The sequence below is a fragment of the Lissotriton vulgaris genome, chromosome 6 (assembly GCF_964263255.1).
Source record: "Lissotriton vulgaris chromosome 6, aLisVul1.2, whole genome shotgun sequence".
Taxonomy (NCBI): domain Eukaryota; kingdom Metazoa; phylum Chordata; class Amphibia; order Caudata; family Salamandridae; genus Lissotriton; species Lissotriton vulgaris.
Genome location: NC_141694.1, coordinates 1,897,353,261 through 1,897,378,246, shown reverse-complemented (window position 1 = coordinate 1,897,378,246; position 24,986 = coordinate 1,897,353,261). Strand labels below are relative to the sequence as shown.

Genomic DNA, 24,986 nt, shown 5'->3' with positions numbered 1-24,986 from the left:
AATAATGAAAGAAATAATATAGACTTAAATAAGTGCTATATGGGGGGCATGGCTTGAACGGCGATGTGAGCAGACGTGCTCTTGCGGAGCTCCCGCCGCCGTTGGCCTCTTCATAAGCAATCAAGGCGGATTTAGGGGTACCCAGGCCCCCCACACAACACCCCTGTGTGCTGGCCGGTGGTGGTTGAGTTCTCAAGGGCAGCGGCTCCACGGGAGAGCCCGGAGAGGACTGTGGTGCAGGCGGACGGCTTGGCGCGAACGGAGCCTGCCTTTCCACCATCTTGGGCCACTGCGGAGGCGACTTGCTGCCGGCTCCGGTGGGGCGCTGGGTGCGCCGGCGGGCGCCTGCCGACCCCTTCTCTGCCCCCACAGTGAGGTGAGGCTGCCGGACTCCACGGAAGAGCCCAGAGAGACCTGTGGTACAGGCGGACGGCTTGGCGCGAACGGAGCCTGCCTTTCCGCCATCTTGGGCCACTGCGGAGGCGACTTGCTGCCGGCTCCGGAGGGACGCTGGGTGCGTCGACGGGCGCCTGCCGGCCCCTTCTCAGCCCCCACAGTGAGGTGAGGCTGCTGGATTCCATACCTGCGGACTCGCGGGAGGGAGGAACACTCTGGCTGCACCCACCGGACGCACTGATCGCCTGGCGCGATCGGCGCCCGCCTTCTTGTAGCATCGGGACGGAGGCGCAAGACTTACCATTTGGACCCGGACCTGCTTCTGGGAGATCCCGTTCCCTGCCGTGCTCCGGAGTGGAGGGGCTGAGCTGCGGCTGGGGTCCGGACGGTGCTCCGGCGCAGGCAGTGCCCCCGGGGCACATTTCGGAGCGGACGGCGCCCGCCATCTTCCCAGCCCGCGCAGGGTGCGCCGGATGTGCAGCGGTGCGGCTGATTTCCACGGCGGGAAGCGGCGACGGTGGGCTGCTGCCCTTGGTGCCGCCCGGGGAAAGCCTTTCCCTTTTCAACCCCTGCTGGCGCTCGAGAGGACAGAACCTCGGCGAACTCCCCTTGCCATCACTGGCGAGGGACAGGAAGAGGCGGTGCGCGGGGCCCTGGCAGTGTGGGGTGCCTAATACTCTGCTGGAGTGGTGTGCTGGGGGCGAGGACTACCCCCCCCAACATTGACCCCGGACTGAGGGGCTGGAGCGGAGGGCTCGCTCTACGCCGGTGTGCTCGTCCACAAGGTGCTGTTGCCCGGTGGGTCCCGATCTGCCCGGTCTCTTGCGGAGGGTGCGCTGGGGTCCGCTGTTGCAGGAGTCGAATGAGCGGAGCCTTGGGCCCTCAGGTACCCAGGGTGTGAGCTGACCCTCGGGGCTTCAAGACTGTATTCCTCCCCTCCCCTCCTGGCCTTGCTTTCACGAGCTACTTTGGGCAGGGGCCCCAAACCACAGCGACGTTCAGCGGCCTGCAACGCCCTTCCTTGGCCAAGGCGGACGATGATGTGCACGAATAGGGGCGCTAGGACTGATCCGACGACGGCCCCCAAAGATAACCCTGTGACAGCCATGTGGGGCAAGGCGGGGGCACCACCGGCCGGAGAGGGCCCATCCAGAGGAACGGCGGACTCCCCACCGGTCACACAGGCGTTCATGGCCACCTTTATGTCTGACCTCAGGGCAGAGATCGGCTCCCTGAGAACTGAGGTACACTCATGCATCACAGAGCTCAAGCGAGAGGTCACGGAGCTGGGAGATCGCGTGGATAGCTTGGAGAGGACCATGGACACGCGCACGGAGGACCAGGAACATTTGTGGCAGCGCTTGGCAGCGTTTGACAGCCCTTGAGGAGCAGAACATTGAGCTCCAGATCAAGCAGGAAGACTTGGAGAACCGGGGCCGGCGCAACGACCTCCGTATTCGCGGCGTGCCCCTCGGCGAAGAAGGGAAGGACGTGATGGACTACGTGGCACAACTCCTCCACGAGGTGCGGGGTGATGAGGATGTATCGCCCCCACTCTTGACCGGGCACATCGGGTGGCGGCCCCTGCGGGGAGGTCGGGCCTCCTACCGGACATTCTCACGAGGGTGCATTTCTTTGTAGAGAAAGAAGAGATCTGGAAGTGCGCCAGGGACAAGCTGGATTTGCAATACAAGGGCCATAAGATCCAAATTTTCCAGGACTTGGCGCCCAATACCCTGAAGCGGCAACGTGTTTTCCGCCCGGTGACGGAGAAGCTACGGAGCATGAATATCCCGTACCAATGGGGCCATCCCTTTGCGCTTATTTTCCAGTGGGAGGGGAGACGCAAAGCCTTGAGATCATACAATGAGGCGGCGCGGCTCCTCAATATCTCGGGCTCTCCCCCGGAGAGTCCTTCTAGGCACCCATCCCGCAAGAGAACGCCGACTGGGCCGGATTGGACCACGGTGCCGCGGAGGCGACGCGCACCACCTGCTGACGAGCCCACGAACAGCCAAGCTCGGCAAGACGTTATAGCCCACATTAGAGCTTTGGAGGAGGCAGTAACCGACCCTAAGGAGCGCCCTCCTAAGGAGCGTCCCCCTACGCCGTGAGGATGGCGACACACTTACTCCACTCCTCTTGAGGTACTGTTATCACATGCTCCCCCAGCGGACGGGGGGTTGTCTGACAAGGGGGTGGGTCGGGTGGGCCCCTGATCCCTCGGTGCTGGGCCTGGGTGGGTGGGGGCTCCATACCTCTTAGTAATTTTTGCCAGCCATGTCCCTCTGGAGCTGTCCCCTGGGGAGTGACATCCAGAAGGACATTCGAACCCAAGGGTGTAGGATGCCCTATTCTGGGGACAGTGAACTCTGGCCCTGTTGGCCGCAACTTTACGGTTCATACCTCCAGCCTCATCGGCTGATGACTGTTTGGTTTTTGTACTTGACTATCTCTCTCCTCCTCTTTCTCTCTTTTCTTCCTTCTCTTATCTTTTATGTGGGACCTGGGAGGGTGGGTGTAGTGGCGGATGGGGTCGGGTAGGGTGGGACCTTTGGCTGGGGTGTATGGATGGTGTGTGACCTGTTGCGGGTGGCTTTGATTGCGTCTCCTAGGGCTCCCTGCCATGGCGAGTACTGTGAATAGACCCCTTAGGATCTTGTCCCTCAACGTTAAGGGCCTTAATTCGCCCAATAAGCGCAAGCAGATATGGCATTACCTTTTGCGGCATGACCCAGATATCGTTTTCATGCAAGAGACCCACCTCCTTCAGGTGGATACTGGGCGCATGGCACATCCTAGATACCCTCTTCAATACTGGGCAGCGGCGAACACAAAAACGGCAGGGGTGGCAATTTTGTGCAAAGCTGGCATCAGGCGAGGTACAGATAGGCTCTACCGAAGTGGTAATGGCCGTTTCCTCAAGGTGACTGTTGAGGTGGGACTTCGCCGTCTTACGCTATGCAATGTGTATGCCCCTAATCAGGCGCAGGATCGCTTCCTCCGTGACCTCTTGCGCGACCAGGTACTTCGGGGTGGGCCCTCTATTGTCCTCGGGGGGGATTTTAATTTGGTGTGGTGTCCGAAGATGGACCGGAGTGAGGGCTCCTTTCATGGGGCGGGGGCGATGTCTCTGGCGCTTCGCAAGCAGATCGGCGACCTAGGCTTATTTGACGCATGGCGATACTTCTCCCCGGATAAGAGAGAGTACTCTTTTTATTCGAGTGCCCACCGCTCTTACTCTCGCATTGATCATGTCTTCCTGTCCCAGGATCTACTTCATGACGTGGTGGATGCTGGGATGTCGGACATATCCATCTCGGACCATGCTCATGTGGAGTTGCTTCTCAGGGACCCGCGGGACGGTCCCCCCAGAGAACGGAAATGGCATTTACCCCCGCACCTCCTTAGAGATGCTGCATCTGTTGAGGACATCCGCGCAGCCATTACCTCCTATTTTGAGCTCAACGACCTACCAGAGACGCCCTTTCCGGTGGTCTGGGACGCCTTTAAGGCCACGATACGGGGTCACATTACGTCCCTCGCGATTGCGAGGGCACGAGAGAGGAGGGTGGTGGAAGACGACTTGGTGAGGGACTTGAAAGAGGCGGAGACACGGGATCAGGAAGGATCCACCTTGAGGACGCGGAGACGCCTGGCACATATTCGGGGCCAGCTGCGGCTGCTGCGTGCGAACAGAGCGGAGGGCTCCCTTTTGGCTCTGAAGCAACTGCACTTTGACGGAGGGGATAAGGTGGGGAAACTATTGGCGAGACGGTTGAGGGTCAAAGCGGCCAGATCCCACATAGCGAACGTGATGCTCCCCGATGGGTCTCGAGCGACGGCGGCAGGGGACAAGCTGGGAGCGTTTCGGTACTATTACGACTCGCTCTACACGGCGGACCCACCGGCCCCCGCCGTCTCGGAGGCAGTGTTGGAGCACTATAGCGGGACGCAGCTGCACCCCCTTACGGCTGAATGTTTGGAGGAGCCGTTAACGCTGGATGAGGTGACCTTGGCTATTAAAGAACTAAATTTGGGGAAGACACCAGGCCCTGATGGTTTGCCGCTCTCCTTCTATCGCCTATTCCAATCTCAGCTGAGTCCATACCTCCTCCGACTCTTTGCCTCTTTCAATGGCGGTCAGGGCCCCTCCCCGGACATGGGGATGGCGGAAATAGCTTTAATCCCAAAGCCTGGGAAAGACCCTGCGCTCTGCTCGTCGTATCGCACGATTGCGCTGCTCAATACTGACTTTAAAATATACACCAAGGTGCTGGCCAAGCGATTGGATCTCCACATGCCTGACCTCGTGGACCCGGATCAGGTGGGCTTCATTCATGGCCGCCAGGGGGCCGATAACGTGCGGAGAGTTGCACATTTGGTAGGGAAGGCGCGCCATTGGCGTATCCCGGCGTGCCTCCTCTCGTTGGACGCTGAGAAAGCATTCGACCGCGTGGACTGGTCATTCCTCCGAGCGGTCCTTTGTAAGATAGGGCTTGGTCCACTGATGGTTGCCAGGATCATGGCACCTTATGCTGCGCCAAAGGCTAGGATCCGCGTGAATGGGAGGTTGACAGATCCGATCGGGAGAGGGACTAGACAGGGTTGTCCTCTCTCGCCCCTACTGTTCGCCTTGGCGGTTGAACCTCTGGCGGATAAGATCAGGCGAGACCCGAGCATCCACGGCATTACGATGGGGGGACAAGTCCATAAAGTGGCATTGTACGCTGACGATCTCATCCTTACCCTTACGGAGCCCCGACAGTCCTTACCAGCGCTCCATGCAGCGCTCTGCTCCTTTGAGGGCGCCTCCGGCCTGAAAATCAACCACGATAAATCGTGGGTACTTAACCTTACGATCCCCCCGGCTGATGTCCCCTCGCTGGAACAGTTATGCCTCTATCGCTGGACGGCTCACCATATTCAATACCTCGGCCTATCCCTAATCCCCTCCCTGGATGATTGGTCGGCACTCAACTGGGCAGATTGCCGCAAATCCATCCTTGAGGACTTGCGACGCTGGAAACCACTTATCCCCTCATGGCTGGGAAGGTTAAACGCAATTAAAATGTCTATCCTGCCTAAACTCCTTTATCTGTTCCTGTGCCTTCCCACACCTAAGCATGGGCGGAAAATCCGTTCCGCTCGCGGATTTTGCGGATTTTCGGGAAATTCGCAATCCGCGAGATTCGCGAATCTCCCGCAAAATCCGCAAATCCGCGAGCAGCGGATTTTGCTCGCACTGCTCGCACTGTTCGCGTGAGTTCGCGCCCCGCGAATAAGTGCAAAATTGCAGAAATACGATTTTAGCAAAACTGAAAGTAACTACTTACCAGGTTCAAAAGTTCAGGCTCATCATTAGTAGCCATTTCCTGTAGTGCTTCCTGAGGGGCCCCTCCAGAGTTCAGTTGCCAGTTGAAACTATTATGTGACCCTGCTCTGAACCTCAGAATAGTTACACATATGCCACAAAGGTCCTGAATTACAGCTAAGGGAGACAAGCAGGAGCCAGGCTGGAAGTTAAAATCCATTAATCAGCCCCTAATTCATTATTGTCAGTTGGGGCAGGGCAGGTGTTGTAACTAATTTTGCAACAATGAAAGCACTTAGCAAGTGCAAAAGATCACTAATCAGGGCGCACTAAGGAAGCAGGTGCCAGCTAAAAAAATATTCTGTGACACATTAATCAGCCCCAAATTAATTCAGGTCACTTGAGGCAGGGAAGGTGTGCTTTGCTTTGCCGAAAATAATGTACACTGGACAACCAGAGGGTGTGGTGATGAAACAGAGGGTGGCATGGGTGGGCCAGAGGGTGGCATGAGTAGTCAGAGAGTGGCAGTGGTGACAGAGAGTGGCAGTGATGAAGAAGAGTGTCCCAAACAGGCTGGACACGTAGAAACAACAAGTTCGCAAAACTTGCGACCCGACAGGTAAGTTCGCAAATTGCGAAATTGTAAAAACCCTCGCGAACTGGCAGAAACACGGGCGAACACAAAAAAAAAAAATTCGCGGGAATTCGCGGATTTTGCGGATTGCGAATCAGCAAATCCGCAAAATTCGCGGATTGCCAATCCGCAAAATCCGCTCATGCTTACCCACACCTATCCCCTTGCCGAACATCCGAGCCCTGCAAAAAGACTGCACTAAATTCATATGGGGAGGTAAGAGACCCCGCTTCTCTCAGGCACTTCTTATGGCCCCGCGAGATCGCGGAGGGCTTGCGTGCCCTAACCTGGTGGATTATTACTGGGCCGCTCACTTGCGCTTTGTGATTGAATGGGGCACCAGGCGGAGTGAGAAGGGGTGGCTCCATATGGACCGGGCGGTCACGGGCCGCACCATCTGGAATCTGGCCTGGACTCATAAAGCGGGACGATCCCCTAGTGCATATTTGGCGGTGCCCACGAAAACGGTTCTGAATGTGTGGGACAAGACAGCGGTACGGAGAGGTCTTACGACCTTCCCCTCGCCGCACACCCCTATTGAAGACAACCCGTGGTTTCTTCCGGCTAGCCGCACTACTGCCTTTCGCAAATGGACGCAAGGCGACTGTAGAGTCCTTACAGATCTCTTTGATGGAGGCACCCTTAAGACTTTTGCCTATTGTCAAGAGGAATTCAGTCTCCCGCCGGAGGCTAAGTTGCAATTTCTCCAATTGCGTCATTGGGCCTTGTCGGATGCGATATACCCGGGGGCCACCAGGGCCTTTACCCCGTTTGAGCGTCTTGCCCGCTCCTGCACCGACACGAAGGGCCTAATCTCTCAGATCTATCGAATTCTGCAACACCCCCAAACTACCCCCTCGCAGCCGTATCAGCAAAAATGGCATACGACGTTGGGTGAGGATATTACGCCGACGCAATGGGCCCGCCTCTGGGGAGATATCCCCAAAGTATACCGCAGCATACCGCAGCAAGAAAACGCGTACAAAGTAATGACACAATGGTATTACACACCACAGTGCTTACACAGAATGTTCTCCTCTTCCTCTCCCGGTTGTTGGAGGTGCCATCACGTGCCTGGGGACTTCCTGCACATATGGTGGACCTGCCCCCTGATCGCTATCTTCTGGAAAGAGGTACTGAGCCACATAAAGGGGGTTCTGGGGTTCCCCTTGCCTGATGCCGCTAGTACAGTGTTGCTGGGAATCAAACCTGCCAATTTGCTTGCCATGACCCGTAATGAATGGAGTATATCGTTGCAAATGCTGGGTGCCGCCAGACAACTTATTGCCCTGTACTGGAAAAAAGCGGAGACTCCCCCCCTTGCTGCATGGTTTGGGAGACTCTGGCAGTTCATCACTATGGAGATGCTTTCAGCAAGGCTACAGTCCCGCATTACACGCTTTGAGAAAGTTTGGCAGCCCCTGGTTACTTATCTGTGCAAAAGCGAACATGCCAGAAGCATGCCCCCCAAGTTGCGAGCGCTGCGTTTAGTGGATGATGCTGTGATCCCATTTACCCCCGTAGCCCCCTGAGATAATGGCCTGCGGGTCCGACATGGAGTTGCTGAAGCGTGCCCCGATGACAGCTCCTCCTCGGGTCCTCTCACTCCCCCTATCTTGACTACCTTTTTTCCGCCTTTCTCTCTGCTATCCCTGGACACTGTCTCTATTTTCTCTGTTGCCTTCTTCTAGGTCTCTGGTTGTGAGTGGGACCGTTATGGTCTGATGTTTGTTTATGTTTGGCCCACTAGTTGCTGCCCGACCTTCAGGGCTGAACCTAATGCGTGGTGACAATTGGGCGTGGTTGACTGCACAAAATGCCCTTTCACATGGCCGCCCGAGTGGGTTGCAAGCAGGACACTGAATATGTGACTGAAGGAATTGCAGGTCCTGCATGCACAAAAAGCTATTGTACATCAAGTTGTATACCGCGGCCGGCCCCCTGGGGGTTGTAGGCTTAACGCTGTGTGAAGGTCACCATTTCATGTGCGTACCCCGGTCTGGGGGTTTAATAAAACAGATGTTGAGAAAAAAAAAAGTGCTATATATCTTTCCCATGCCCAGCCGAACATGGAAACGTATTAGTTTGATTGAAAAATAGGAGCAAAAATAGACGTACACACAGTTAAAACAAGGCACAGCCCGGTACCTAGTATGAGGGAAAGGTAGTGAGGGGGAGAATTAGTGTGAGACAGACAATAGGCAGGCAACAACTTGGAGCAAAGGTGACTTGCACTTAATTGGAAAATAATACAAGCTCTAACCAACAAAAACCACAATCAGTATACACAATTGTCAACTTGTGGCTTTGTTTGAGAAAAGTCGACGTTTCGATCCCGAGCTCCTAATAAAAGGGGATCATCATCAGGACTAATAATACAATTGCCTGGTGTTTATGGTTGCCGCCTGTGGGAATAAGGGAGACAAGGAAAAACAAAAAACAGTGACTCAACAAGATCACTGTGATACTTCAAAGCATGTCAACAATTGTGTGAATCGGCAGCCAACATTAAACGGGCGATCAGAATAGTGCATAGAGTACTATGTGCTTTGTGCTTGAGTGATTCAACATGGTGCCTTGGTCATCCCGGCGACTAGTGGGAACTAGAGCGAGAATAGGCGCGAGTGGTTTATAGCACTTTGTGAATTTACTGAGTGCGACGACGGGTGTCTTTTACATTTGAACAGGATCGACACATGTATTTAAAACAATTGTGCAGTGCACGGTGCAGCGATGGATGGTTAAGAGGTCAAGGGCCTGCACGTGAAACAAGGAGTGTGTTTAAAAGCAGTTTGTGAATTACTAAGTGGTTGTCTGCCCTCTATGCCACTCGTTTGTCCCTCGTTTTTGTGCTCCTTTTGCCTTTTGTTCCAATTGTTTTTCCACTCGTTTTTTGTGCCTTTCTGCCCTCTGTGCCACTCGTTTTTTGTGCCTTTCTGCCCTCTGTGCCACTCGTTTTTTGAGCCCTTCTGCCCTCTATTCCACTCGTTTTTCCCTTGTTTTTGTGCCCTTCTGCCCTCTGTTCCACTTGTTTTTTGTGCCTTTCTGCCCTCTGTGCCACTCCTTTTTGCCTCGTTTTTTGTGCCCTTCTGCCCTCTGTTCCACTCGTTTTTGTGCCTTTCTGCCCCATTCCACTCGTTTTTCCCTTGTTTTTTGTGTCCTTCTGCCCTCTGTTCCACTCGGTTTTTGTGCCTTTCTGCCCTCTGTGCCACTTGTGTTTCCCTCATTTTTTGTGCCCTACTGCCCTCTGTTCCACTCATTTTTTCTGCCCTTCTGCCCTCTTTTCCACTCGTTTTTTGTGCCTTTCTGCCCTGTTCCACTAGTTTTTCCCTTGTTTTTTTGTGCCTTTCTGCCCTCTGTTCCACTGGTTTTTTGTGCCTTTATGCCCTCTGTGCCACTCGCTTTCCCCTCGTTTTTTGTGTCTTTCTGCCCTCTGTAAAATGAAAAAAGTATGAAGCTGGTGCACAGCCTATAATTTTTGTAGAAAATTACTCCTAGATTTCTTACAAGTAGATTAATGATTAGCCGGTGCTCCAAGGGTGACGTCTTCCGTCTCAGACGTCCACAATATCAGTAAACGGTGCTCCTAATGGTGCATTAGAAGCATCCCCTTTGGGCACTTCAGCAGGTCGGTTCCTCATACAACAATTCGAGGACTCCACACAATATTAGTTCAATCCTTCTGGATGCTTTTATTCATGTATATTGTTCATAATGAAATTGCAACGTCATTCCATTATTCAATAGGTTATGGTCTTTAATTTCACAGTCCTCGAATTGTTGTATGAGGAACCGACCTGCTGAAGTGCCCAAAGGGGATGCTTCTAATGCACCATTAGGAGCACCGTTTACTTTCTGCCCTCTGTGCCACTCGTTTTTCCCTCGTTTTTTGTGCCTTTCTGCCCTCTGTTCCACTCATTTTTTGTGCCCTTCTGTGCCACTCGTTTTTTCCTTGTTGTTGTGCCCCTTTTGCTTTCTGTTCTACTCATTTCCCCAGCTGCTGTGCCCCCTGTGGCCCACCCCCTGACTGCCCATTCGCTGCCCCGCCTCCAGATTGTATTGTTGTGGTCTCGCCGCCCCTGCGCCAACATGCACAGCTCTTGTGTGCTGTGAGGATGCATGGGCGTTTCATTTTTCACAACAACAGGCACTCGAGTCCTGCGGACCCACTGGGAATGTCTCACGGACCCCAGGGGGTCCACGGACCACAGTTGGGGAAACGCTGCATTGGGGTATTCAGGGGGTCCACGGACCACAGTTGGGGAAACGCTGCATTGGGGTATTCAGTACATACATATGTTTTCTCCCCTGTGTTAACTTCCTGATCTTGTATTACATTTTGCTTTGTAATAAATCCCTTCTTACATTCTATAAATTCATGTGGTTTCTGCCCAGTGTGGATGCTGATATTGCTTTAACTCTCCCTTTATAATGAATACCTTGTCACATGCGGTGCAGTTGAATGGTCACCCTCCATTTGGAATAAATGCTATGTCACATTTTGTACAATTATATGGGTTCTTTCATGTGTGAACATTCTGAAGTATTTTTAAACTTTGCTTTGTAATAACTGCTAAGTCACATTCAGTACAGCCATATCGTTTCTCACCAGTGAGGAATTTCGGACGTAGTATTTATCTTTGCCTATTAATACATGTCTTGTTGCATTATGCACATTCATAGGGTTTCTCCCTTACGTGGAATATCTGATGTTGCATAAGATGCAACTTTCTAATAAATGCCTTCTCACATTCAGTGCAGTTGAATGGTCTCTCTCCTGTGGGGATTTTCTAATGTTGCTTCACCTCTCCATTGATTATAAATGCCTCGTCACATTCTGTACATTTATATAGTTTCTCTCCAGTGTGGATTTTCTGAGTTCGTGTTAGCGCTCCATTTCTTATAAATGCTTTGTCACACTCTGTACATTGATATGATTTCTCCCCAGTGTGGATTTTATGATGTCGCTTTAGCTGTACAATTGTTATAAATGCTTTTTCACATTCTGTACATTGATATGTTTTCTCCCCATTGTGGACTTTCTGATGTTCCATTAGATGTGACTTTGTAATAAATGCTTTGTCACACTCTGTATATTGATATGCTTTCTCCCCAGTGTGGACTTTCTGATGTTCCATTAGATGTGACTTTCTAAGGAAGGCTTTGTCACATTCTATACATTGATATGGTTTTTCCCCAGAGTGGATTTTCTGATGTTGCTTTAGCTCTCCATTTGTTTTAAATGCTTTTTCACATTCTGTACATTGAAATGCTTTCTCCCCAGTGTGGAATTTGATGTTCCATTAGATGTGACTTTCTAATAAATGCTTTGTCACACTCTATACATTGATATGGTTTCTCCCCAGTGTGGATTTTATGATGTCGCTTCAGCTGTACAATTGTTCAAAATGCTTTTTCACATTCTGTACATTGATATGGTTTCTCCCCGGTGTGGATTTTATGATGTCGCTTTAGCTGTACAATTGTTCAAAATGCTTTTTCACATTCTGTACATTGATATGCTTTCTCCCCAGTGTGGACTTTCTGATGTTCCATTAGATGGGACTTTCTGATGAATGCTTTGTCACACTCTGTACATTTATATGGTTTCTCCCCAGTGTGGACTTTCTGATGTCCCATTAGATGTGACTTTCTAATGAATGCTTTGTCACATTCTGTACATTGATATGGTTTCTCCCCAGTGTGGATTTTCCGATGTTGCTTTAGGTCTCCATTTCTTTTAAATGATTTGTCACACTCTGTACATTGATATGGTTTCTCCCCAGTGTGGATTTTCTGCTGTTGCTTTAGCTCTCCATTTGTTACAAATGCTTTGTCACATTCTGTACATTTATAGGGTTTCTCCTCAGTGTGGATTTTCTGATGTCGCTTTATGTCTCCATTTCTTTTAAATGATTTGTCACATTCTGTACATTGATATGCTTTCTCCCCAGTGTGGCCTTTCTGATGGTCCATTAGTTGTGACTTTGTAATAAATGCTTTGTCACACTCTGTACATTGATATGGTTTCTCCCCAGTGTGGATTTTATGATGTCCCTTTAGCAGTACAATTGTTCTAAATGCCTTTTCACATTCTGTACATTGATATGGTTTCTCCCCGGTGTGGATTGTATGATGTCGCTTTAGCTGTACAATTGTTCAAAATGCCTTTTCACATTCTGTACATTGATATGCTTTCTCCCCAGTGTGGACTTTCTGATGTTCCATTAGATGGGACTTTCTGATGAATGCTTTGTCACACTCTGTACATTTATATGGTTTCTCTCCAGTGTGGAAATTCTGATATAGCTTTAGCTCTCCATTTCTTTTAAATGCTTTGTCACACTCTGTACATTGATATGATTTCTCCCCAGTGTGGATTTTATGATGTCGCTTTAGCTGTACAATTGTTATAAATGCTTTTTCACATTCTGTACATTGATATGCTTTCTCCCCAGTGTGGACTTTCAGATGTTCCATTAGTTGTGACTTTGTAATAAATGCTTTGTCACATTCTGTACATTGATATGGTTTCTCCCCAGTGTGGACTTTCTGATGTCCCATTAGATGTGACTTTCTAATGAATGCTTTGTCACATTCTGTACATTGATATGGTTTCTCCCCAGTGTGGATTTTCTGATGTTGCTTTAGGTCTCCATTTCTTTTAAATGATTTGTCACACTCTGTGCATTGATATGGTTTCTCCCCAGTGTGGATTTTCTGATGTTGCTTTAGCTCTCCATTTGTTACAAATGCTTTGTCACATTCTGTACATTTATAGGGTTTCTCCCCAGTGTGGATTTTCTGATGTCGCTTTAGGTCTCCATTTCTTTTAAATGATTTGTCACATTCTGTACATTGATATGCTTTCTCCCCAGTGTGGCCTTTCTGATGGTCCATTAGTTGTGACTTTGTAATAAATGCTTTGTCACACTCTGTACATTGATATGGTTTCTCCCCAGTGTGGATTTTATGATGTCCCTTTAGCAGTACAATTGTTCTAAATGCTTTTTCACATTCTGTACATTGATATGGTTTCTCCCCAGTGTGGATTTTATGATGTCGCTTTAGATCTCCATTTGTTACAAATGCTTTGTCACACTCTGCACATTTATGTGGTTTCTCTCCAGTGTGGAATTTCTGATGTAGCTTTAGCTCTCCATATCTTTTAAATGATTTGTCACACTCTGTACATTGATATGGTTTCTCCCCAGTGTGGATATTATGATGTTGCTTTAGCCCTCCATTTGTTTTAAATGATTTGTCACATTCTGTACATTGATATGGTCTCTCTCCAGTGTGGATTTTCTGATGTTGCTTTAGCTTTCTATTTATTATAAATGCTTTGTCACACTCTGTACATTTATATGGTTTCTCCTCTACGTAGACACTCTGATGCTGCATTAGGTCTTTCATTGCAAAGAAAACTTTTCCACAGTCAGTCCATCGATATGGTTCTCCTCCAGTATGATTTTCTGATGTTGCATTTGCTCTTGCTCTCCCTAATAAATGTGTTGTCACTTTTTAGATGTTCATACGTTTTCTCTTCAGTGTATTCTTTCTGATCCAGGTTAGCTCTTCTTTCGTAGTGAGAACCTTATCAGACTTGCTTCAGTATTTCAGGTGATCCCTAAGAGCCAAGTACAGACCACATTGGGCAGTTTGGGTTTTATGCTGTAGAAAAAGACTTTGCCGAGGCATTAGCCTTCAAGGGAAGACATTTCGAGGTGTACTGTTTTTACATCACTTCCTACACAAGTGATGTTTAATGCTTTCACCTTTTTTGTTCATTACTTTATTTACTTCACCTGTTGGAAAAAATACATTAAAAAAAACACTGGATAAGCTTAAATGGAAGGTAGGTCCATTACGAAAATCTATTGGCATTTAATGAGACATTTAATGGACCACATAGACAAGTGCACTGAAGAAATTCTAGATTAGACTTTCAATGTAAAGATGCAATAGAGTGGATTTGACATGCACCAGTATCTCTTTCAATCCCAGCACTCACTCCAGACTACCAAAGGGAGTTATCATTCCTTTGTATGTGGTCAGTCTACTGCCCTCTTAAGGGTAAGAGTGGGCCCCTTCCTCCCATCTGCCCAGAAAGACCCATCGGGATGCAGATAAGTGCTAAATCACACCCAACCCTTGCAGTGTCTGTGGCTCTCTAGAAGGAATACACAAAGGGGTCGGTCACCTAGCCCAGACGTGTACTAGAGACAGGCTGTAAGGCACAAAGAGCAGTACAAGCAGAGAAAAGTCCTCTTTCTAAATGTAGCTTTTCTAAAATAGTAATGTTAAATCTGACTTTAAAAGTAAAGAGGATTTCTCAATACCAGTGCAAAGATATAAAACATGAAAAGGCTACTCCTTTCCAATCAGGAATTACAGTTTAAAGATATTCTGAGGAATTCCCAGTTCTAGCCAATGAGAGGGGTAGGCCTTACAGCAGTGAAAAAGTAATTTAGCGGTTTGTCACTACCAGGACATATAAAACATAGAAGTATAGTATCCTGCCCTTTGGGTTACCAAGGGCCTTCCTTAGGGACGACTTATATGCAATAAAAGGGGAGTTTTAGGCTTGGCAAGTTGCTTTAAATGTCAATTCGATGTGGCAGTAACCTTCACACACAGGCACTGCAGTGGCAGGCCTGAGACATGATTTCAGGCTGCATATGTGGGTGGCAAGGTCAGTGCTGCAGCCCACTAGTAGCAATAATTAGCAGGCCATGGGCACATGTAGTGCACTTTATTAGAGACAGAACTGAGTATGAGCCCATGTTACCATGTTTAGGGGAGAGAGCACAAACACGTTAGCACTGATTAGCAGTGGTAACAGGTGCAGAGTCCTAAAGCCAGCAAAAACTAGCACAGAAAATGGAGGGAGGCAGGAAAAAAGTTGGGGAAAGACCGCCCTAAGGCTGTCAGGTTTAACAGAGCCTTTTCCAATGAACGGACCACACAACAAAGAGCATCACAATAACGGCGGGAAATATAATGAATTGCTGCAAGGGAGTCCTTTATGCTATCAGAGCCCGTGATAGGACCCAGACAGTATTCTGAGCATCTTTCACACAGTGTAACTCCAGAGATCATAGGCTCTGACCAGAGCTACACAAGAAAAAGGAGCTTTACAACCACAATAAACACACATTGGCAAAGACAAGAAATCTCCCCTTTTAGACATATCAATCAATCAAATGATCTTTATTCGGATAAAGATATCCATAAAAGCACAATTCATCACCACCAATGAAAAAATACAGCACAAGTTTTAAAACATATAAATATACAATATAATCCAATACAAATACAAATTACTATCTTAAAATCACAATAGACGGGTTGGACGGACCTGCAAAATCTAGCAGCATTAATAGCATAGTGCAAAATATAACATTTAAACCGATGTGCAAAATCAGCAGTATATTACAAATAAAGTGCAATAATGTGCAATAAATCAAGTAGTGATAGGTATCAAAGTACAAGTATTCTTAAGCTAAGCCCCTTTTCTAATTCTACCAATACTAACAGCATCATCAAGGTATTGGTTGCGGGCAATATTAATGGCCATCATAGGGGCAAGGATACAAAGTGTATTTCACTAGGCGATGTTACAGAATTTGTGGCGCATTAAAGTTCATTCATGGAAGCACGTGAATGTACCGCAGCTTGTAAGAAATTGCTTACTCGAAAAATCAAGTCGTCGCTTCCTAGCTGTAAAATTTCAAAGTATGCTAATTTAAAATCCAAGATAGCCTATCCCTTAAAATAGGGAATTAGATGCTGTTTTGTATATCTTGCATAGAATTTACAAAAGAGTAAAAAATGTAACAATGTTTGTTAGCTACCAGTACCACATGGGTGCGGAAAGCATAGTGAATAGTTTATACTGCCATCCCTAAGGCAGAAGAGTAAGCTCCTTTTCCATCTTCCTATATTTTTCCTAAGATATTTCTGCCGCATATGATGTTGAATGCTCAGTACCTCCAGAAGGGGAATATATCTAACGATCGTTGATTTATGGTGCTCAATGTTTTGTCTTTCTTTATGATACAGGTCATACAACTCCCCCCTGAGTGATTTAATGCTTATGCCTTCCAGTGCTAGTGGATATAAGAAAACGTGCTCCAACTTCACACTGGCTAGGCTGTCTTTTACTGCGGCAAGCCAGGGTATGCTACCACCCCTGTCGCACTTAAGACAGTCTGTAATTATCTCTCTTGGTAAAATAGCAGCGGGGTTCTGCCGTAGATTTAACCAAAATATAGCTGGGCGAGACCTAATGAAATCCTCCACATAATGTAGATTCAATTCCTTATGGCATATGTAAGTTGGAGATGAAATTTAAGCCCCGAGAATTTTTCTACAAAATCTATTCTCTTCAATTTGAATCCCACTACAATTCACATACCCCCAGACTTCAGCACCATAAGTGGCGGTTGATACACATTGCGATTTATATATCTGAATTATTGGTAACACCACCTCTGCTTGTTTTGGCTGCCGAAGGCTAATGAGTTACCCGCTTTGGAGAGTTTGCTTCTGCCATGGGCCACGTGGGCTTGCCAAGAGCCTGATTCTGAGAAAACTAGGCCCAGATAAGGAAAAGTGCCTGTGCATGTTAGCGATTCACTACCCGATATTATAGAATTAATGCAATGTTTTTTCGGCCCACAAGTCATTATATAAGATTTTTATAAATTAGTGCAGAGTTCCAAATTAGCCATAAAAGACACAAATCCCGTAACTAAAGTGTGAAGTGCGTTGGGGGTGCGGCCCATAAGGACCGCATCATCTGCATATAAAAGCACGGGGAATAATTTACCATTAATTTTGGGTACGTCACTGGTCAGTTTAGACAGGGAGTTATGTAATTCATTTATATAAAGGATAAAAAGTAGAAGGGCCAGAACACAACCTTGTCTGACCCCTCTGCCAATAACAATATCCCCAGAAACCTCCCCATCATTACTTATCCTCACCCGTGCCTTCAAGTCCCTGTGCAAGTATGCCAAAAATTGAACCAAAGCCTTGTCCAACCCATAATTTAAAAGGATCTCCCATAAACGCGATCTATTAACAAAATCAAAGGCTGAGGTTAAATCCATAAAACCTAAATAAAGTGGAACTTTTTGAGCAATCGTATATTTTCCCAGAATAGGATTACATTTCAAAACCTGTTCCACAGTTCCAACATTGGTTCTAAAGCCCAGCTGACAACAATTTAAAATTTGGTTGTCTTCAGCCCAGTTACTAATCTTATTAAATACAACCCTGCCCAAGATCTTCAAAGTATTGTCTATCAGAGAAATTGGGCGGTTCGCAGCTGGGGTTGGATCGGTCACCTTTTTTTAAAATGGGCACAATAATACTAGTCGACCAAGTGCTCGGGATAGCTGTATTAGTCAAGTTATTAAAAACATTACATAAAAGGGGAGCCCAAAAATCCGGTTCATATTTTATAAGATCGATTGATAACCCATCCGAACCTGGGGCTTTATTCCCTAAACTTTGGTATATGGCATCCTCGACTTCCATTACAGTTATGGCAACCTTTCGGACTAGGAAGCAGATATTACTGCTAGGGGTCTTTGTGGGAGCTGTATAGATTCTGGCAAAGTGCTCCTCCCATAGTTCACTAGTTATATTATAACTTATGGGAGTAATATTCAAGTCCATAGACCTCAGGACTTTAACTTCTTTCCAGAATCCAGTTACATCCTTAAGTGAGGCTGCACTAGCAAGGTTATCCCAGTGTTCTTTCAATATCTCGTCTGAACGTAGTTTAGTTGCTTTCTTATAGCAGGCTCTTAATGATCTAACTAGAGTTATGTCCCTGGGTGTAGGCGCTAATGCTACATGCAGTTCTCAGTTAGCCCACGAGCATATGCCATCGAACCATCTGGGATTCTTGCTTAAGTTGGTAACAGGTTTGGAGATTAAATGTTTGATACCAACACAAACCACTGAAGGCCTCAATAATCTTTCCACCCGAGGTGCTGCTTGATAAACACGTATCTACCAATAGAGGATGCAATTTTATCATATGTGCAAAAAGAGCTTTATTGTCTATGCCCTTCCAGATCACTCCGAGTTTATCAGTGGATGCCACCAAATGTTTAGCCCCCATTTCCCTTTGGGTATTAAATTTAGAACAAAGTCTAATAGTTGTTAAAATGATTATGATCACGTTGACTAGTACATAAAACCTCAGCCTTTGCTAAAAAGTTTACCAATGGGGATGATATAAAAACATAATCTATAATAGATGAACAGCAGCGTCCTCTACAGGTAGGCAATGGACCCTTATTTGAATCAACGCCAACCTTTTCCATTACGTTAATTAAATTACGGGAGGATAGATGATTACGAAGTTCCTTCCCTCTTTTACATGGGTTGACCCTAACCGGGGTAGTAGTAGTGTTGTCAGTTCCACTATGCAATCGTGTATTGAAATCCCCGCCTAGGCAGATTCCATCTAATTTACCATACCTCTGCTAGTCTTCTAGTTTATCAATAAATTCAAACAAATTAATAAAATTCCCATTTGGTAGTGATGTAAAATCATTGTTGTAAAAATTAATTAAACATATTGAGGCCCCCTGTGAATAGATCATAGCTTGGAAGTTATCATTGTTTGTCGCCAGGGGTTTTATGCTACCCCCCAGCTGAGATCTTTATCCATGTTGATAATCCCCCACACGGACGACCTATTTTGGGGCTGGGTACAATGCTATTATAACACACAGATCCTTCAAGAAACAATTAATTTGTGCACCATGTCTCCTGGAACATCAGACTGTCATAATTACTAAGCAGATCAACCCACTCAGCGGAATTCGGTTGGAGCTTAATCCTGCGATGTTCCAACTTAGCACATTTAAGTTAGGATCTGGGAATCTGGATTCAGTGACAGTAACAGCCGGACCGACTATTGAGGATTCCGCTAACTCTGGTGCAATAATCGGTAATTGACTCGATAGTCAGTCCTGAGTCTACAGACTGGACAGAACGGTGAACCGATTATGTGTGGTGTGTGTCGGGATAGTGAAATTACGTGGGCCCAAAGGAAGTTTGTAGAAAAAACCCAAAGGTAGTGAGTGTATGAGGGTTGGGACGGTATTGTGGTGCATTTGTGCTCGCAGTAACCATTTCACCAGAGGGGGACGTCTAAAATTCACAACTACACAATCACCTGAAATGTTGTTTTCTTGGAATTTGGAATTTGGAGTGGTATTTATAAAGCGCAAGCGGTCGCTCCGGAAGGAGCATCATGGCGCTATGGGTCCTGATTCCAGTCACAGAGTGGAGTGGGGGAGGCTAGATGGCAGCTTTGGACCAGTCGTCGGGGAGCTTGAAGATCCAGGTTTTGAGAAGCTTCCGGAATGGTTTCTCGACTGTTTGAAGCCTGAGATGCCTTGGCATACTATTCCAGGCTTTAATGGCTAAGTTGCTTAGAGTTTTGCCGCCTTTGGATTTCAGGTTGAATTTAGACAGGGTCATGAGGTTGTCTTGTGCAGATCTTAGGGAGCGGCACGGAGTATAATGGGGGAAGCGTTTAGTTAAGTAGGAAGGACCGGTTTTGTTGAAGGCTCGGAAGGCTACAATGAGAATTTTAAAGAGAATTCTCTTGTGCAGGGGGAGCCAGTGTAGGGTCTTAAGGGCTGCGGAGATGGAGGATTTTCGTGGAAGTTTTAGGACAAGCCGGGCAGCAGTGTGCAAGACACTTTGTAGTTTGGCGAGGGTGGATTTTTTGGTCCCTGCCATGAGTCCGTTGCAGTAGTCAGCACGGGACAGAATGAGGGCTACCGCTACCGTTTTTCTCGAGTCGAGCGGGAGGAAGTCAAAGAATTTCCTTAATGACTTAATTATGCCAAAGCATTTACCTGCCGTATTCGAAGCGTGGAGATCGAAGGATAGCTCTGAAGGTCCCACCCATCCTACACGTCGCACCATTAAAATTGAATTGGTGTTCACCTTCCATAGGCCCTTATACTTCGATAACCAGTCAATACTCTTATTCTGGAGTTGTTCCCAGGACTCTGATTGATCTTTCTTCAAGGGAGGAACGCCAGCTAAAATTACAACATAGGGGCAAGCTTCTGGTCTTAGCCCGGGCTTAGCCCAGCGTACGCCCGCGCGCGTTTTGCGGCGCAGGAGTCTGCCGGCAATTAAATACCCCCGGTAGTGAGGGGGAGGGGCTGCCGGTTCGCTTGAGCCCCGCTGGTCCCTGGGCCTTAGAGTCCTCGATTCTGCCCCCGCTGATGGTCGCACATATATACACATATAGGCTTTCCCAATGCTGAACAACATCAAGAAAGAACAAGCATTTGCAATGAAATGGGTCTCGCATTTTTTGGAGTTGGAGCTATAATTGTAAATATAAATATGTTTTACTTATGCTTTTAGTAGTGGATGGATGTGATGGCAATTGTGTGATTTACAATTAATTTATAAGCAAGCATATAGATTGTGTTTCTGGTGTATGGGGCTTACTGGGATACAGTTTAAAGCAATCCTGGATTTGTTTTAGCAAATGAATACTATGCAGTTATTAAGGACACAACGAGAATGCTTTATTACATAAAGGGAAATGCTGGGTATGGACATATTGAACCCAAGAGAATAGGAGTCACCTGATTATTTTATTTGTGGATGTTTAATAACGTTAAACAGTATGATGGTCCTAATTTTACCAGATTTTTAACACCCTGCTGGGTGGCTGCTATGAATCTGGTGCAATTATCCCTAGGGGTCCACAACAAGCAGAATAAAGAGAAAATTCCAGGTTGTAACTAGTAGGTTTGTGCACAGACTATTGAAACATAGCCAGAGGTTGTAATGATAGAATGAACATGGAGACAGATTGAGGATGCATAGGCATGGGGAGCCGAGTCACGATGAGCAGAGACACGATGAGCAGGGCTACAGTGAGACAATGTGAGATGAAGCAGACACAGGAATTACAGGTTGTGAAGGTAGAGATACATAAACCAAAGGGGGTGCATTTGGGGGGGTCGGCAAACATTGGAGCACGGGGTATCAACAACGCATAAGAAGAGGAGGATGAACGTCAAGGTACAGAGACTAGGGGTGCATGCAATGGATACACAGTGGGAGCGAAGATGACTGGTGAGAGCTAGCGTATTGCAGGGAGGCAGGGATACAGTGAGCACATACAGCTGTGGAAAAACCGAAGTGATGTATCTTTGCGTGAACCCATTAGGAGGTAGCAAAGAAGTGTCCCGAATTTTTACTCTCATTGTCCTAAATTTACACCAATGCCAGTTGGTCACCCTAGGTGATAGAGATGCAGAGAGTTCCTTGGTGTGCCTAGTAGAGGGGGCAACGGCTAGTGTCTGAGAGGAGGTAAAGGCAAGGCAAGCAGAGTGCTTTAGGTGAAGGAGACAAAGAAAGTACTCCGGGGAGATGGGGCAGTGGGGATTGCTTCAAAGGAAGGACATTGTAAAAGAAAAACCCAGCACTGGTGAATCACATTCTCCATGACATGGAGTCATCATGTAAACCTACCTGGTCAGTAAAGCCTTTGAGGGTGGAGCCATGTCAGGATTTCACAATATCCACCTGCATCTTATTTACATGCGTTAATGAAAATGGGAACCAGAATGGGTGGGTAGTCTGGCCCTCATCAACCTGCGCTGGTTGACCCTAATCTATAAACAATTAGAAAGCATTATCACTATGCTTCCACAAGAAGAGCAAACAAAACAGGTGATGGACTGAATGTGGATCAATGTCACACATTCACCCCAGTCCAAAGATCTGGGCCAAATCCATCGTTTTTTTGCACTCCACACCACCCTGGGTTAGACAATGGCGATATGCAAATCAGCTCTGACCCTGTGCCCCATGGGAACAGTCCAGTCCGAACTACAAAAGCCATGTCCTTCCCAGAACGGAATCAAGCATCCGAGGACCGGACCGGTTTCGAGGTAACACCTCTCATCAGCCCGGCTAGCTTCGCTCCAGTGGTGTGGAGTGCCTGGGACCCACGTCTGAGCATCCCCAGCGCACTTATGGCGAATTTCTCCACAAGAAGAGCAGGCATCTTTTTGATGATAATAATAATATCCAAAATTAAACTCACTCTTATAAAAAATAAAATGTTCTAGCTAGGAAGGCATGTGTTATTGATATGTATTGAATGACTAGATTATTGCCTTATTAAAAATACAAGCCTTTTGAGAAGGCAAGCTGCCTGCCAAGAGTGCTGCTTATTCCTTCCTCCTCAAGTGTCACACATGGCTCGCCACTAATAGAAAAGTACCAGACTCCTGGAACTGGAAGGGATTAGCATATGACAACTCTAAAGAGGGTTCATTTTACAAAGTTGACTTTTTAACAAACCAGTGAGGTATGAGAGCCCACTTCAGAGAATGGCAAAAGACACATAATTGATGGACGGAATACAGACCAAATCAAAACATTCCCCCCTAGTCAAGAGAATTCCTCAGTCTCGGAGCACGGGCAACTTGTCATTTCAAAATCTAAAATATGAATTCAATTGTTTGAGAATAACACTTATTTTACAAAAGATAATTACATTCTATGCACATTATACAAAATAGATATGCAAGTAAACTCAGCATCTGTTTTCTTTTAGCTCACTATAATTCACATTAGCCAAATCCACAGAAGTCCTTGCCGTAAAATAAAGATTTCATGATAATTTTTATGCTTGTGGGAGAATGTACGTTCATCATATGACTGAGAATTAAAGACGTCATGTTTGTTTTTAGTCTCAGAGGAACAGATTAAGGAATGAGTAAGGGCGTAATCACACAATGAGAGCTAATGGAATATTTTTTAAAGCGTAAGAACATGCGGAAAATGGTCTGTAAATTCATATGTTGTTCAGAGGTTTTTTTTTCTGCAATAGACAAAGCCACATCTGCGCGTGCATTCAAAAGGGGACCATTTTTAGAAAGTCCCCAGGGTTTTTTAAATTAAGCACAAAAAACACATGGATTGTGTTCCGATGCCACCCTGCATTTATTTGCGGTCCAATCTCGCCATTTCTCCCGTGCATTTTATGCCGAGGGAAATTACATTTTTTGGGAACAGCGCTTGGTATTTGCCCCAGTCAGTCAGGCTTTTCACAGCCGTTCACGGTCTCCAGATAAGGACAGCTTAGGAGAGGGGGATGCGAGCACATGTCAGCCTTTGATGGGCTGGGAATGGAGAGGGGACCATGTGCCTGGAGCCCTGCCCCCAAACTGCAGCCAAACGAGCCCAGTGGTAAGTCAGTGCAGGCAGACAGAGGGCACACAGTATACTAATCTGCTGTCCATCAGTCCTGCAGGAGCAGCTGATATCTAGACGTCTCTTCGACCCACCGCCGGCTCACTGGGGAGTTGGAGCAAGGTTCATCCCTGCCGTAGCTCTCTGGCCGAGACTCATTCAATGTTTACTCACAAGGTTCCTTCCCTGCCGTAGCTCTCTGGCCGAGACTCATTCATTGTTTACTCACAAGGTTCCTTCCCTGCCGTAGCTCTCTGGCCGAGACTCATTCAATGTTTACTCACAAGGTTCATCCCTGCCGTAGCTCTCTGGCCGAGACTCATTCAATGTTTACTCACAAGGTTCCTTCCCTGCCGTAGCTCTCTGGCCGAGACTCATTCAATGTTTACTCACAAGGTTCCTCCCTGCCGTAGCTCTCTGGCCGAGACTCATTCATTGTTTACTCATGCTCCTCCTTGAAGCAGCACGCGTAGTGCTCATCGGGTTTGCACAACTCTGCTGTTATCCCAGCTGAAGCGGCGGTGCTGCTCAAATTAAACAAGCATTTGCAATGCAATGGGAAGCCGCCTTTACAACGAGGTAAATAAATCGCATGCATTTGCCCCGCATTTTTTTAGCACACATTTTTTACAGCGATTATACATTTACATCGAATTCCAATACCACAAATTTAAGGTAAGTTGGGGGGAGTGGGCGGTCTAAATATAAAAACAATGCGTGGTATTGGAATGAGATGAAAATGCATAATCGCAGTAAAAAAAAAAGAATGCAATATATATACCAGTGTTGTACCATCGTACAACCCAATGCAATAGGTAACACGTTTGCGAGAGTTTGTGCTATTAGCATTGTAAATGACGGTGCCTTTTGTTTATCTGTTTTGATAATTAACACAAATAAAAGGCACTGTCATTTAAAATGCCAATAGCTCAAACTCTTGTAAATGCGAGACCTATTTCATTTTGAAAAAGTGGCAGCCGTTATCCCGGGCTGCTTGGAAAGTGAAAGAGCGCATGGTGCACTGAATGTTGCAGGAAAGCATGTTGTAGCTGGAGGATGAGAAACTCATTAAAGTAGCGTTTACAGACTAAATAAGACATACCATGTAAGAACAGAAGTAAAAGTGTAAGTCCACATGGGAGGTTACAAATGAAGACAAGGCAGTACTATGGAGTACAAACAAGCCTGTTAACGAATCAGAAGTCAGCATGTAAAAAGAACAATGACACAAGCCAATGATAAATAAGGGCAGACAGTGGGCAGGGTTTCACGTCTATTCTCAAATACAACATGTCTCGCAGAGCAGCACATGCACTCCCCAAGTTTGACCTAAAAAGGCAGTTCTCCTTTTCTTTGTTTAAACTGCACCTC

At 47.0% G+C, this 24,986-nt stretch overlaps 1 long non-coding RNA gene and 1 pseudogene across 2 annotated transcripts in view; one reads left to right on the top strand and one right to left on the bottom strand.

Annotated features, from left to right (window-relative positions):
* The window catches only part of LOC147709823 (uncharacterized), a 334,389-nt pseudogene extending 320,240 nt beyond the window's left edge, over positions 1–14,149 (bottom strand). The window contains exon 1 of the transcript XR_015296736.1: positions 10,999–14,149. The product of XR_015296736.1 is annotated as an uncharacterized LOC147709823 (transcript). The remainder of the gene's footprint in view (positions 1–10,998) is intronic.
* Positions 10,193–13,078, top strand: LOC147709824 (uncharacterized). The gene is made up of 4 exons (XR_015296737.1): positions 10,193–11,209; positions 11,293–11,461; positions 11,545–12,047; positions 12,215–13,078. It is a non-coding gene; the product is annotated as an uncharacterized LOC147709824 (long non-coding RNA).
* Positions 14,150–24,986: the final 10,837 nt, after the last annotated feature.